Here is a 12,628-nt window from a genome sequence, read left to right as displayed (position 1 = left end):
ACGGACGGACGGACAGCGAAGTCTTAGTAATAGGGTCCCGTTTTACCCTTTGGGTACGGAACCCTACAAATTAACATGGCAGCATATGGAAACCCATTATTTACACTTATTTACATGGTTACAAACGTGTGTTACCATAAATAGTCTGGCAAACCAATTTTCTCAGTAGACAAACACGTCCTAGCCTCCTAGCCTATTACGTAATTTAGTGCAGAGATATTTCGAGTCTTTTTCATGAGTGAGTGTGATGTCCAGGGCCGTCTTAAACTATGCTGAGGCCCTTGGGCACATAAGAATTTGGGGCCCTTTTGTAAAGTAAAGAAAGCGAATTAAACTAACATTTTTCTACTATGATCTTCTATTTATTATGGGTTTATTGGTAATCAAATATACTGTTACCGTTTGTCCTTCGGGGCCCCCTGAGGATGGGGGGGCCTGGGCACGGGCCCCGTGTGCCCTTATGGTAAAGACGGTACTGGTGATGATGACTTCTTGAATACCTATTAAGGTAAACGTACTAGTGCTCGTCAAGGTCCCAGTACATGACATCTTTAAACTTAAGTCATTGTCAATAGAAGTGACAGCAGGGTGTCATCTATTGCGCATTAGCCTGTCGAGCACTAGTACGTTTACCTTACTTACTTATGTATTATCAAAGAGAATAGATAGTATAGAGGGGTCCTGTCATAATAAATTTTGTAGTCACAGTAAATTTACTGCCATCTCGACACACGACTAAAACTCAAAATGAAAACGTATAAAACTATCGAAAAAAATTATATATATTGATAAATGATTTTATTATTTTTATATCTTTGACCCATGTTCATTCACTGATATTTATGTGTTAAAATTGTTAAATATAAAACGGTCTCGTCAACGCCATCTAGCCAACCATAGGCCAAAGGTGTGTGCGCCATCTATCCGAGAATGACTTTTTCTTGATTTCCGAGGCACGTTTTTTTCTTAGACTTTATTCATCTTATACGGAGTTACATATGTCTTTGGTATTATTAATGCATTAGACATTAAGTATTAATGCCAAATTATCTGGGAGACCGAGCTTTGCTCGGAAAACATATAAAAACTCAAAAATGCGCGTTTTCCCAGAGATAAAACCTAGCTAGATCGATTTATCGCCCCCGAAAACCCCCCCATATAGCAAATTTCATCGAAATCGTTAGAGCCGCTTCCGAGATCCCCAAATATATATATAAATAAACAAGAATTGTTCGTTTAAAGGTATCAGTACGGTTACCATCAGTTTGTCACTGACGTAAACGCCGTCGAGAACGTAATTTACTTTCTACACATCTCGCTCGCACTCGCATATTAGTGCAAACGGGATGTATAGAAAGTAAATTACGTTCTCGACGGCGTTTACGTCAGTGACAAACTGATGGTAACCGTACAGATAGATAGATTAGCACGTAAGGTTTAAGGGACCTACTGATTAACAGTCCGCCGTACGGTATCGGCCTGTCAGTTAGAACAAAATTTTGACAGTTCCGAACCACTGACAGGCCGCGCGATACCGTCCGGTCATCATTTTGGAGGCAACGGCCGGTTGTCCACGTGTTTCTTGTAAAGCCCGCTATCGCTTTACAAGAGCTAAATCACCGTACACTGTCTTGTACTAGCCGTACAATTTCAATCGTATTACCCTGCTACTACGACCTTGACACTGGCGAAATAGCCCCAATGGGCTGAAGCCATAATTTTAAAAGAATGATACCGTCCGGCGGACTGTTAATCAGTGGGCCCCTTTAGCTGATTTAATGTAACATATAAATAAAATGGAAAATTAATATTTTTACCTTAGTCCTCATTATGTTAAACTAGTTAATTAGTATCTTAGTTACTCCCTAATTATCCTTATTAGATATAATTTGTACTTGCTTTGTTCACATATGTGGTTGCGATAGTGCGTAACCTTCGTATTCGTATAAGTAAATAGTACCTGTTAGTTTAGTATTATGTAACTACCTGCAAAGAGAATTTGAAATAGAGAGTTACTGTCATGGTAAATTATGTAGCTACAGTACATTTCCTGCCATCTTTCGACAGAAGATTAAAATTGTTAGAACGCCATTTGAGTTTGATCATTATTCTTTCACTAATATTAACGCCATCTACTCGAGAGTAGGTCAAAGGTATGGGCAATATTTTCGAGCGATGGCGTCATACCTAATTTTGATTGTGACGTCACATGCTAGTGTTTCATATAAGTAATTTCCATAGTAGCAAAATTGCTTTGACGGTTCGAAAAAAGAAACTGATCTGACTAGTGGTCAAATACCCTATTCCCATTCCCATTTTACTAATTTTGTGTGTTTTTATGTTTTAATTTTAATATTAGCTGCATGTTTGTTTATTGTTGTTGTTGTTTTTGTAGTTTTAAGTTATTTATAACATAATTCAAACACAATGTAAAATTGTTTTATGAATAAATGAATAATAACCCGATTACAAACTTTACTGGGACAGAACTATAATTACAGACAGAACTATCCACTACAACAGGCCTGTGGCCTATTTTATAAAGCTACAAGTTACAATTTACAAGCGGAAGTCTAGTTCTAACACATAGGGCTAGAAAGAGACTTCCGCTTGTAAATTGTAACTTGTAGCTTTATAAAATAGGCCACTGATATTACCCTTCATGACAAAACCGCAAAAATTGTATATCTGATCGACGTTGCCATTCCTAACACCCACAACCTCACCTCTATATACACACACCGAAAAGATCAGTAAATATACAGACCTGTCCATAGAGATTAAAACCCAATGGCGAGTGAACACAGTTAAAACTATTCCGATCATCATTTCATCCACAGGTGTTATCCCCCGCACTCTGCATTCCAGCCTCAAGACTCTTGATATTCACCCACTCACGTACATAATCCTACAAAAAGCTGCCATTATGAACACATGTAGAATAGTTCGGAAATTTCTAGCTCTAGAACAATAGAGTCGAAAATACATTTCTATATTCGTTTGGCCAAAAGCCCGCGGATATGGAAACAAAACTTCCTCCAATTGGAGAGAACAATAAAGAAATACCACCGACCTGACATCACACTAATAGATAAAACTTGCAAAACAGGATACCTTATAGACATAGCCGTTCCTAACACACACAATTTACAGAGTACCATAGCCGAAAAACTTACCAAATACATAGAACTGAAAGATGAAATAACCCGTATATGGCATCTCCAAAAAGTAATTATAGTACCTATAGTTTTATCCAGTACAGGCGTAATACCTACACAGCTGCATCAATCCTTAAAGACCTTAAAGTTACCACCCAAAACATTCCACCTACTTCAAAAAGCCGTTATTCTTAATACATGCCGAATAGTGAGAAAATTCCTACAAACTGACCATGAAGCCCCTGCTGTCACGAGACGAACCGCACAAGCCATCACTCATGCAACTTTAAACCCTATAGAACCAGTTACCACAAACATAGAAACGCACACCACTCCCAGACACATGATTGCTCAACCTGATTCACATTCAACGAATGAAAATGTAAGAATACTTACCTGACATGCACTTGGCCTAGGCCCGTGCATAGCAGTATTACACCGGTGAAAGCCGAGAAAAAAAAAGAGAATTTAAAATAATAATAATATGGACTACAGTCGAGTAGATGGCGTTAATTTCAATATTTAACAAATTAACACATATCAGTGAAAGATAAGGATTAAAGTCAAATGGCGTTCTAACAGTTTTAATCTTCTGTCGAAAGATGGCAGTAAATTAACAGTGGCTACATAATTTACTTTGACAATCTGCATCTATACACTCTATTCTCTTTGCTACCTGTGAGTACTATATTGGCTTCATGTATCTACCTGCTATAATTTCCATGTTAATGTCATAGATGTTAAATCTCCAAATGAATAAAACAAAATAAATAAATAAAAAAGCGAATTTTAAATTATAAACCGGAGAATGAACCCTCGCGCCTATATTTTTAAAATTTTCCGCGTTTTTGAGCCGACTGCGTCAGAAGGAGGGTAATGTTTTCTACTTACAAAATTGGTCAGACTATATTTTGACCACTTTGATCGTCACATACAGTCAGCAGCAGAAGTTGCTAAGCGGGCCAGGTGTTCAAAATGATCTTGACGCGACTTTATTTTTAATAGAATAAGAGCGTGTCTAGGTAATTTTGAACACCTCGCCCGCTTAGCAATTTCTGCTGCTGACTGTACCTATTTCAGGCTGACTGTACAGTCAGGCGTAAAAATATGGCTTCAATTTACTCAAAAATATTTTTTTTATTTTTATTTTATTGATTCATAAAATTTACACAGCATTACAGCGGACTAATACACTGTGAAATTTATAATAGACAGTATTTATACAAACAATGTATTTATAATTTTTTTTAATTCGCTGACATAAGAGCTATGGGATATATTTTTGAGTATGATAATAAATAATAATAAATAAATTGCCGATTCCTCACTCTGCGGCCCTGACCACCGGCAGCTTGGGCCCTGCCCCGCTGCCGGCGGCACCCTAGGTTAGGTTTTTTATAATGTGTTTAAATATTTTTTTGTAATGTTTTGTAAGTGTTTATTGTACTTTTATACTCACGTTGTAAAAACCCTAACCTAAGACCCAAATTAAATAAAGAGAATAAATATTATAGGACATTCTTATACAGATTGACTAAGTCCCACAGTAAGCTCAAGAAGGCTTGTGTTGTGGGTACTCAGTCAACGATATATATCGGGTGGAGCAGAATGAGGGACTTTTACGCAAACTAGGAATTGTTTAAAAATAGGAATAGAAATATGTAGTTTATTCGTGGCCAAGGAAATAACAGATAAAAAAAGAGGAGCAATAATTAAAAAACTTACACATAACATTACAACACATCATTAGATAACAATAACAAGTAATATTAGCCACGAAATGGTCCGGACTCAGCATGGTGTTAGCCTGGATAGGCCAACGCTGGTCTTCAGGCTACGTACCTACTTTATTTTTCACTTATTAATCACGTTAATATTTCTAACCGTTTTTGAGATACAGTTTGTTAAACATTAGTGCGAAAATCTGTATGTTTCAACCCTAGCAAGTAGATCCTATTGAATGACATGACATGTGTCAATTTAAAATGTAAATAACTTTGTAGGGTTGTCACTGATATAAAAATATTTACTTAATTCTAATGATTATGTTTACGATTATGGATTTAGATCACTTAGATCTATCCTTTCAGCTGTCTCTAGAAATGTTCCACCCAGTATAAATATACAAATACATATAAAACACCCAAGACTCTGTAACAAATATCTGTGACCATCACACAAATAAATGCCCTTACCAGGATTCGAACTCAGGACCATCGGCTTCACTACCCACTAGGCCAGACTAGTCGACAAATGTGTACATATTTGTACACTTGACTGTACAAACACAAAGCCATAACGATAAAAGCAATGAGTATTCTTGGTAAGGAGCCGATAATTGGCCTAAATAAGGCAACCTCCTAATAAAAACCTAATAAGGTAGGCAGTGTTGGCCGAACGTTAATGCAATTGACCATTAAAAATTAACCATTGAAAAGGTTAATTGCCATTAACCATTAACCATTGAAGGGAAATTAATTATCAGTTGCATTGATCATCAATTTGCATTAATATTAATTTATTTCGAACCACTAACAATTAAAAAGAATTAATGGTTATTGCTTTACAAACCATTAAAAATTAAATCAATTTTGAATGAAAATTAAAAATGTGATTGATAATTAACAATTAACAAGAATAAACATCGTAATTTTTGTCTCTGTATTTTTATGCAGGGTTTTCCCATATGTTCCCCGCGAAGACAAATGGGAATTCACCCATTATTGGTAATTATTGGTAATAATGGGTGCTTATTGGTGTATTCCCATTTGTCCCCGATTCGCGTGACCTACGCCATGCATGAAGCTGGGACAAATGGGAATGTTTTATGTGAATGAATATGAACGGCGGGGAACAAAAGGGATACACCCGATATTAGTGTTCCCATTTGTCTCCGCTCCAATGAGATGGGGAAAAATGGAAATATTTCTGTGCAGCTTCTTTTCCCATATGTTTCTATACACTCATTATAGGTGTATTCCTATTTGTCCCTGCCATATGTGAGTTGGAGACAAATGGGAAACGGGGACAAATGGGATTTATATACAGAGCCTATTCCATCTGTTCCAGGTGGGAACAAATGGGAAAACATCAGAAAATGATGTGTTCCTATTTGTTCCCACCTTATTGGTGTGGAGACAAATGGGAAACGGGGTAAATGGGATTTATTTGCAGCGTCTATTCCATCTGTTCCAGGTGGGAAAAAATGGGAAAACATGGGAAAATGATGTGTTCACATTTGTCTCCACACCAATAAGGTGGGGATAAATGGGAATGTTTTATGTGAATGAATATGAACGGCGGGGAACAAAAGGGATACACCCGATATTAGTGTTCCCATTTGTCTCCGCTCCAATGAGATGGGGAAAAATGGAAATATTTCTGTGCAGCTTCTTTTCCCATATGTTTCTATACACTCATTATAGGTGTATTCCTATTTGTCCCTGCCATATGTGAGTTGGAGACAAATGGGAAACGGGGACAAATGGGATTTATATGCAGAGCCTATTCCATCTGTTCCAGGTGGGAACAAATGGACATACGTCAGAAAATTATGTGTTCCCATTTGTCCCCCCCTTATTGGTGTGGAGACAAATGGGAAACGGGGACAAATGGGATTTATATGCAGAGCCTATTCCATCTGTTCCAGGTGGGAACAAATGGGAAAACATCAGAAAATGATGTATTCTTATTTGTTCTCACCTTATTGGTGTGGAGACAAATGGGAAACGGAGTAATAGGAATTTATATGCAGCGTCTATTCCATCTGTTCCAGGTGGGAAAAAATGGGAAAACATGGGAAAATTATGTGTTCACATTTGTCTCCACACCAATAAGGTGGGGATAAATGGGAATGTTTTATATGAATGAATATGAACGGCGGGGAACAAAAGGGATACACCCGATATTAGTGTTCCCATTTGGCTCCGCTCCAATGAGATGGGGAAAAATGAAAATATTTCTATGCAGCGTCTTTTCCCATATGTTTATATACACTCATTATAGGTGTATTCCTATTTGACCCTGCCATATGTGAGTTGGAGACAAATGGGAAACGGGGACAAATGGGATTTCTTATGCAGAGCCTATTCCATCTGTTCCAGTGGGGAACAAATGGGAAAACATCAGAAAATGATGTGTTCCCATTTGTCCCCACCTTATTGGTGTAGAGACAAATGGGAAACGGGGACAAATGGGATTTATATGCAGCGTCTATTCCATCTGTTCCAGGTGAGAACAAATGGGAAAACATCGGAAAATGATGTGTTCCCATTTGTCTCCACACCAATAAGGTGGGGACACACGGGAAATATTTATATGCAGTCTTTTCCTATATGTTCCCCGAGGGGACAAATGGGAATACACTCATTATTGGTTATAATGGGTGCATTGTTGGCGTATTCCCACTTATCCCCTATCCACGTGTCCTACGCGATACATGAGAGAAGGGACAAATGGGAACACATCATTTTCCCATTTTTTCCCACCTGGAACAGATGGAATAGACGCTGCATATAAATCCCATTTGTCCCCGTTTCCCATTTGTCTCCACACTAATAAGGTGGGGACAAATGGGAACACTTCATTTTGCGATGTTTTCTCATTTGTTCCCACCTGGAACAGATGGAATAGGCTCTGCATATAAATCCCATTTGTCCCCGTTTCCCATTTATCTCCAACTCACATATGGCAGGGACAAATAGGAATACACCTATAATGAGTGTATAGAAACATATGGGAAAAGAAGCTGCACATAAATATTTCCATTTTTCCCCATCTCATTGGAGCGGAGACAAATGGGAACACTAATATCGGGTGTATCCCTTTTTTTCCCCGCCGTTCATATTCATTCATATAAAACATTCCCATTTGTCCCAGCTTCATGCATGGCGTAGGTCACGCGAATCGGGAACAAATGGGAAAACATCGGAAAATGATGTATTCCCATTTGTCCCTTCTCATGTATGGCGTAGGACACATGCATAGGGGACAAGTGGGAATACACCAATATTGCACCCATTATAACCAATAATGGGTGTATTCCCATTTGTCCCCGCGGGGAACATGTAAGAAAAGACTGCATATAAATATTTCCCATTTGTCCCCACCTTATTGGTGTGGAGACAAATGGGAACACATCATTTTCCGATGTTTTCCCATTTGTTCCCACCTAGAATAGATGGAATAGACGCCTCATATTAATCCCATTTGTTCCCGTTTAGGATTTGTCTCCACACCAATAAGGGGGGGACAAATGGGAACACATAATTTTCTGACGTATGTCCATTTGTTCCCACCTGGAACAGATGGAATAGGCTCTGCATATAAATCCCATTTGTCCCCGTTTCCCATTTGTCTCCAACTCACATATGGCAGGGACAAATAGGAATACACCTATAATGAGTGTATAGAAACATGGGAAAAGACGCTGCATAGAAATATTTTCATTTTTCCCCATCTCATTGGAGCGCAGACAAATGGGAACACTAATATCGGGCGTATCCCTTTTGTTCCCCGCCGTTCATATTCATTCGTATAAAACATTCCCATTTGTCCCCACCTTATTGGTGTGGAGACAAATGTGAACACATCATTTTCCCATGTTTTCCCATTTTTTCCCACCTGGAACAGATGGAATAGACGCTGCATATAAATCCCATTTGTCCCCGTTTCCCATTTGTCTCCACACCAATAAGGTGGTGACAAATGGGAACACATCATTTTCTGATGTTTTCCCATTTGTTCCCACCTGGAACAGATGGAATAGGTTGTGCATATAAATCCCATTTGTCCCCGTTTCCCATTTGTCTCCAACTCACATATGGCAGCGACAAATAGGAATACACCTATAATGAGTGTATAGAAACATATAGTGTAGAGTCGCATGTTAAAATATGTATCACGATCTGATAATTCACTGAAGCTTGTATTAATGCTTATTTTTATTTATAATTTTAATAGTTCCAAGCAAAAGTAACATTAATTATTAGTTAATGAAATAAATTATTTAATTCCATTAAACGTTAATGCAGATTGACAATCAATGTAATTAAACGTCTCAAACTTCAATTCTAACTAATTTTAATTATATTGATGCGTAATGCAATTGATTAATTGCGGAATTAATGGTTAATGCAATTGATTAATTGTTAATTAGAATTAACCATTACGGCCAACACTGAAGGTAGGTACGTAAAAAGCGATCGACCTAGTATGGCGGTATGTTAAATAAATATACATATGTACTGTAATCTTAGAGCATTTAGTAACTGGAGACGTCATGGCTGTCATTTTCTGTACGAAACAGTCTGCCGATTTTTGCGGGGGAGGGGACGTCAAATGCATTGCTATCTCAGTCCACACAAAAGTTTGCATAATTGTGGAAGTTTTTCGGCAGAGGGGTAAGCTCTTAAAGGCGACTCCAGTTATTAAATGCTCTAAGACTATAATTCTTACACAACGAAGGCGGCAAAAATATTTGACAATATTTTATTTGTAGACTTGTGGAGCCATAAGAGCGAGTCACATATTTTTGCGGCCTTTGAAGGGTAACAAATTATTGGAGGTGACTGTACCTAACCGGTAAAATAAACCAATAAAACCTGCTCAATATGACCTGCCGAGCATAACATAATGTATGTTATAACATAGGTATAATTAGTACGTAAGCATTTCATATAAAAACATGTATCTTGCCCAATTAGATCAGAATAAATCATAATCTAATCGGAGCTGTTGTTTGATTAACGCCGTCCGTACATGGCGACCCTGCCAGGATTTATTATTATATTACTTGGTTTAAAAAAAACCTATTCTTTAGCAAAAGCTATGTATAGGTGCTCCCTAGGTACTAGGCACCCTTTTGCTTGTTATGTACAGGAGACCCACTAAAGGATGATACACGCTAGACCAGGCCGGGCCGGGGCCGGTGCGTCCGACACATCATTTTCTATGGCGGCTGATCGGTGATTACGTGGTGCTTTCCATAGAAAACGAAGCGCCGGAAGCTCAGGCCCGGTCTACCGTGAGTAGGGTTACCAGATGTCAGGAATTACCTAAATTCGCAAATGGGTCGTTCTCGCATTTCGTGCAAATCGGTGTTTTAGGAAATTTACCAAAAATGTGGTGGCGTTTTCGAATATCTGTTAATGCAAGGTTGTAACATAGGGCCTAAAGTATATGTCTCTCCAATGAACAATTCTAAAAAGGTAGGTATTTTCTTTATATGTACAATTAAATTTTTTCATTCATCTCTACATGTAACGCGTCAAGGTATAACTTTGACCTACATTTTAACCTTAAGATACTAAAAATAGGAAACTCGTTGTTTGTTCAATAAATGACTAATTTAGTTATGTTTTAAATCGTATAATATTAAAAGCTAGAAATTAATAATAAAAACTATACAGCCTTATAAGTGATGGTTCAAGTAATTTCTTCATTACCGATGCGAGAAATGGATTAGCTATATTTTGCTGTATAGCAAGGGTATATAGCGCCTACCGCCGATGCAACACATTGTTCGTCAGTCAGTTGGTCGAGTGCTCTCGTAGCGGACGCTCGTATGTCGCTGTTAGCGAAAATATATACGATCTTTCGTGTCGGGAAGGAGTGTGGTTCTCGTCAGTCTTCATCGCCATCGCGTGATTTATACAGTAAGTACCAAGTGTACATTATTATAATTATACGTAATGAAGTGTTTTTGTGTTGCCTTTCAGATGGTTTATTCTGCAAAATTAAGGTTTGATGCCAACTGATGTAGGCGACAAAAACTTCCAAAACTTCATTCATATCGGTTTCATTCACTTCTTTTCCTTCCAATTTTACTGGGGAAGGTAATGAACGACTTAAGAAGGTAATGCTAATAATATACGAGGCAGTGCATTTTATGGAAAGAGGCTTAGTTATAATAAATATTACGTTGTTATAAACATTTAAAACTGTATGTGATAATAGGGGAGCCCAACCGGGGAGTTTTTGGATTTACTCGAGCGCAGTAGAATGACATAAACTTGCCGCTCTGTTACCTCTACTTGGCTCATGTGTTGAGTACTTCTGTGATACATAAGTTTTGAATGTGTGGGGTTCGTCTGATAAATATTAATCTTAAGAAAGAGTATATTATAACAAATCTGACAAACCTACTTGTCAGATTGTTATAATATACTCTTTTTAAGTACCTATGTGGTTAACCTTATCGGACACTACGAAGCATTTTAAACATTTTTGAATTAATTGATTTACGAGTAATTTAATCGTAATTGCGTAATAAGTTGCTTAAACTCAGCTTTGTAGCTAATGTAACGATTTAAAATAGACTGATAAAAGACTGATTCAAACTTAGTGTAGTTTCTGAATAAAACAATAATTATGTTTGTTACTTAATCTTAAGAGAAAGTGTTGTATAAAACTATTAAATAACCAATAAAGATCGGCTGTAACAAAATACTTCTTATTTAGAAGTATATATTTTTCTTTAGGAGACTTTTTATGCTATCTTTTCAATATTTCATAGTTTTATGCAAGTATATTGTGTATTTTCCAAATATCAAACATTAATCGACGTAGGTAGTATTGTTTCAAGTATTTTTCTGATCTATAATTTAGGTAAATATTTGCAAAACTTGCCATTAAAATAATTGATATGCAAGAGATGATAATTATGTAACAGTTTAAAATAACAAACTGATCAAAGACTGATTAATACTTTGTGTAGTTTCTAAATAAAAAAAATATTTGTTAGTTTAATCTTATAATGGAAAAAGTTGTATAGAACTATGTAACACAATGGTCGATTACTTACAACAAAATAATGTTGGTTCTTAAGAGGTTTAGAATATTAACATTTTAAAAAGAGTTTTTACACAATTTTAGACATTTATTTAGCTATGGTTAATATTCATCAACTTAAAACTATTTTCTACAATATTGATATTCAGAGAGGAAATTTTTTGTGTTTCGTAATGTTGTAATTCGGTTTTTCGTACATCGTCCACTATCCTCTATACAATAAACCCTTCTTTGAAGACGTTTTATGACAACTTTTCATGATTACATTTGTTACATAGTTTTGTAAAACTATTTTGTATATATTAACTCATATTTATAGGGTCTATCGTGAATTTATTTTATTACCAGCAAAATGTCAAAACAGAGATTTGTGCAACTACACGACGAAAAGTGTATGAAAAAGTTTAGACATTAAATTTTCAAACCACCCACTACACATAATGTTAATTATTGTATTGTTTGTTTACCCCAAACTTTTTCATACACTTTTCGTCGGGTAGTTGCACAAATCTCTGTTTTGACATTTTGCTGGGACATCAGTTAGCCGCGACCATGACCAGTGAAACTTGAATCGAAACGTCGGTAAATAAAGGTAATAAAATAAATCGCGATAGACCCGTCTATAAATGAGAGTTAATATGTTTTTTCTATGCTAATTTTTGAAAATTTGAAACTATGTC

Source organism: Cydia splendana, chromosome 27 (genome assembly GCF_910591565.1).
Source record: "Cydia splendana chromosome 27, ilCydSple1.2, whole genome shotgun sequence".
NCBI lineage: Eukaryota > Metazoa > Arthropoda > Insecta > Lepidoptera > Tortricidae > Cydia > Cydia splendana.
The sequence above is the reverse complement of the archived record's forward strand: the minus strand, read 5'-3'. Positions refer to the sequence as shown.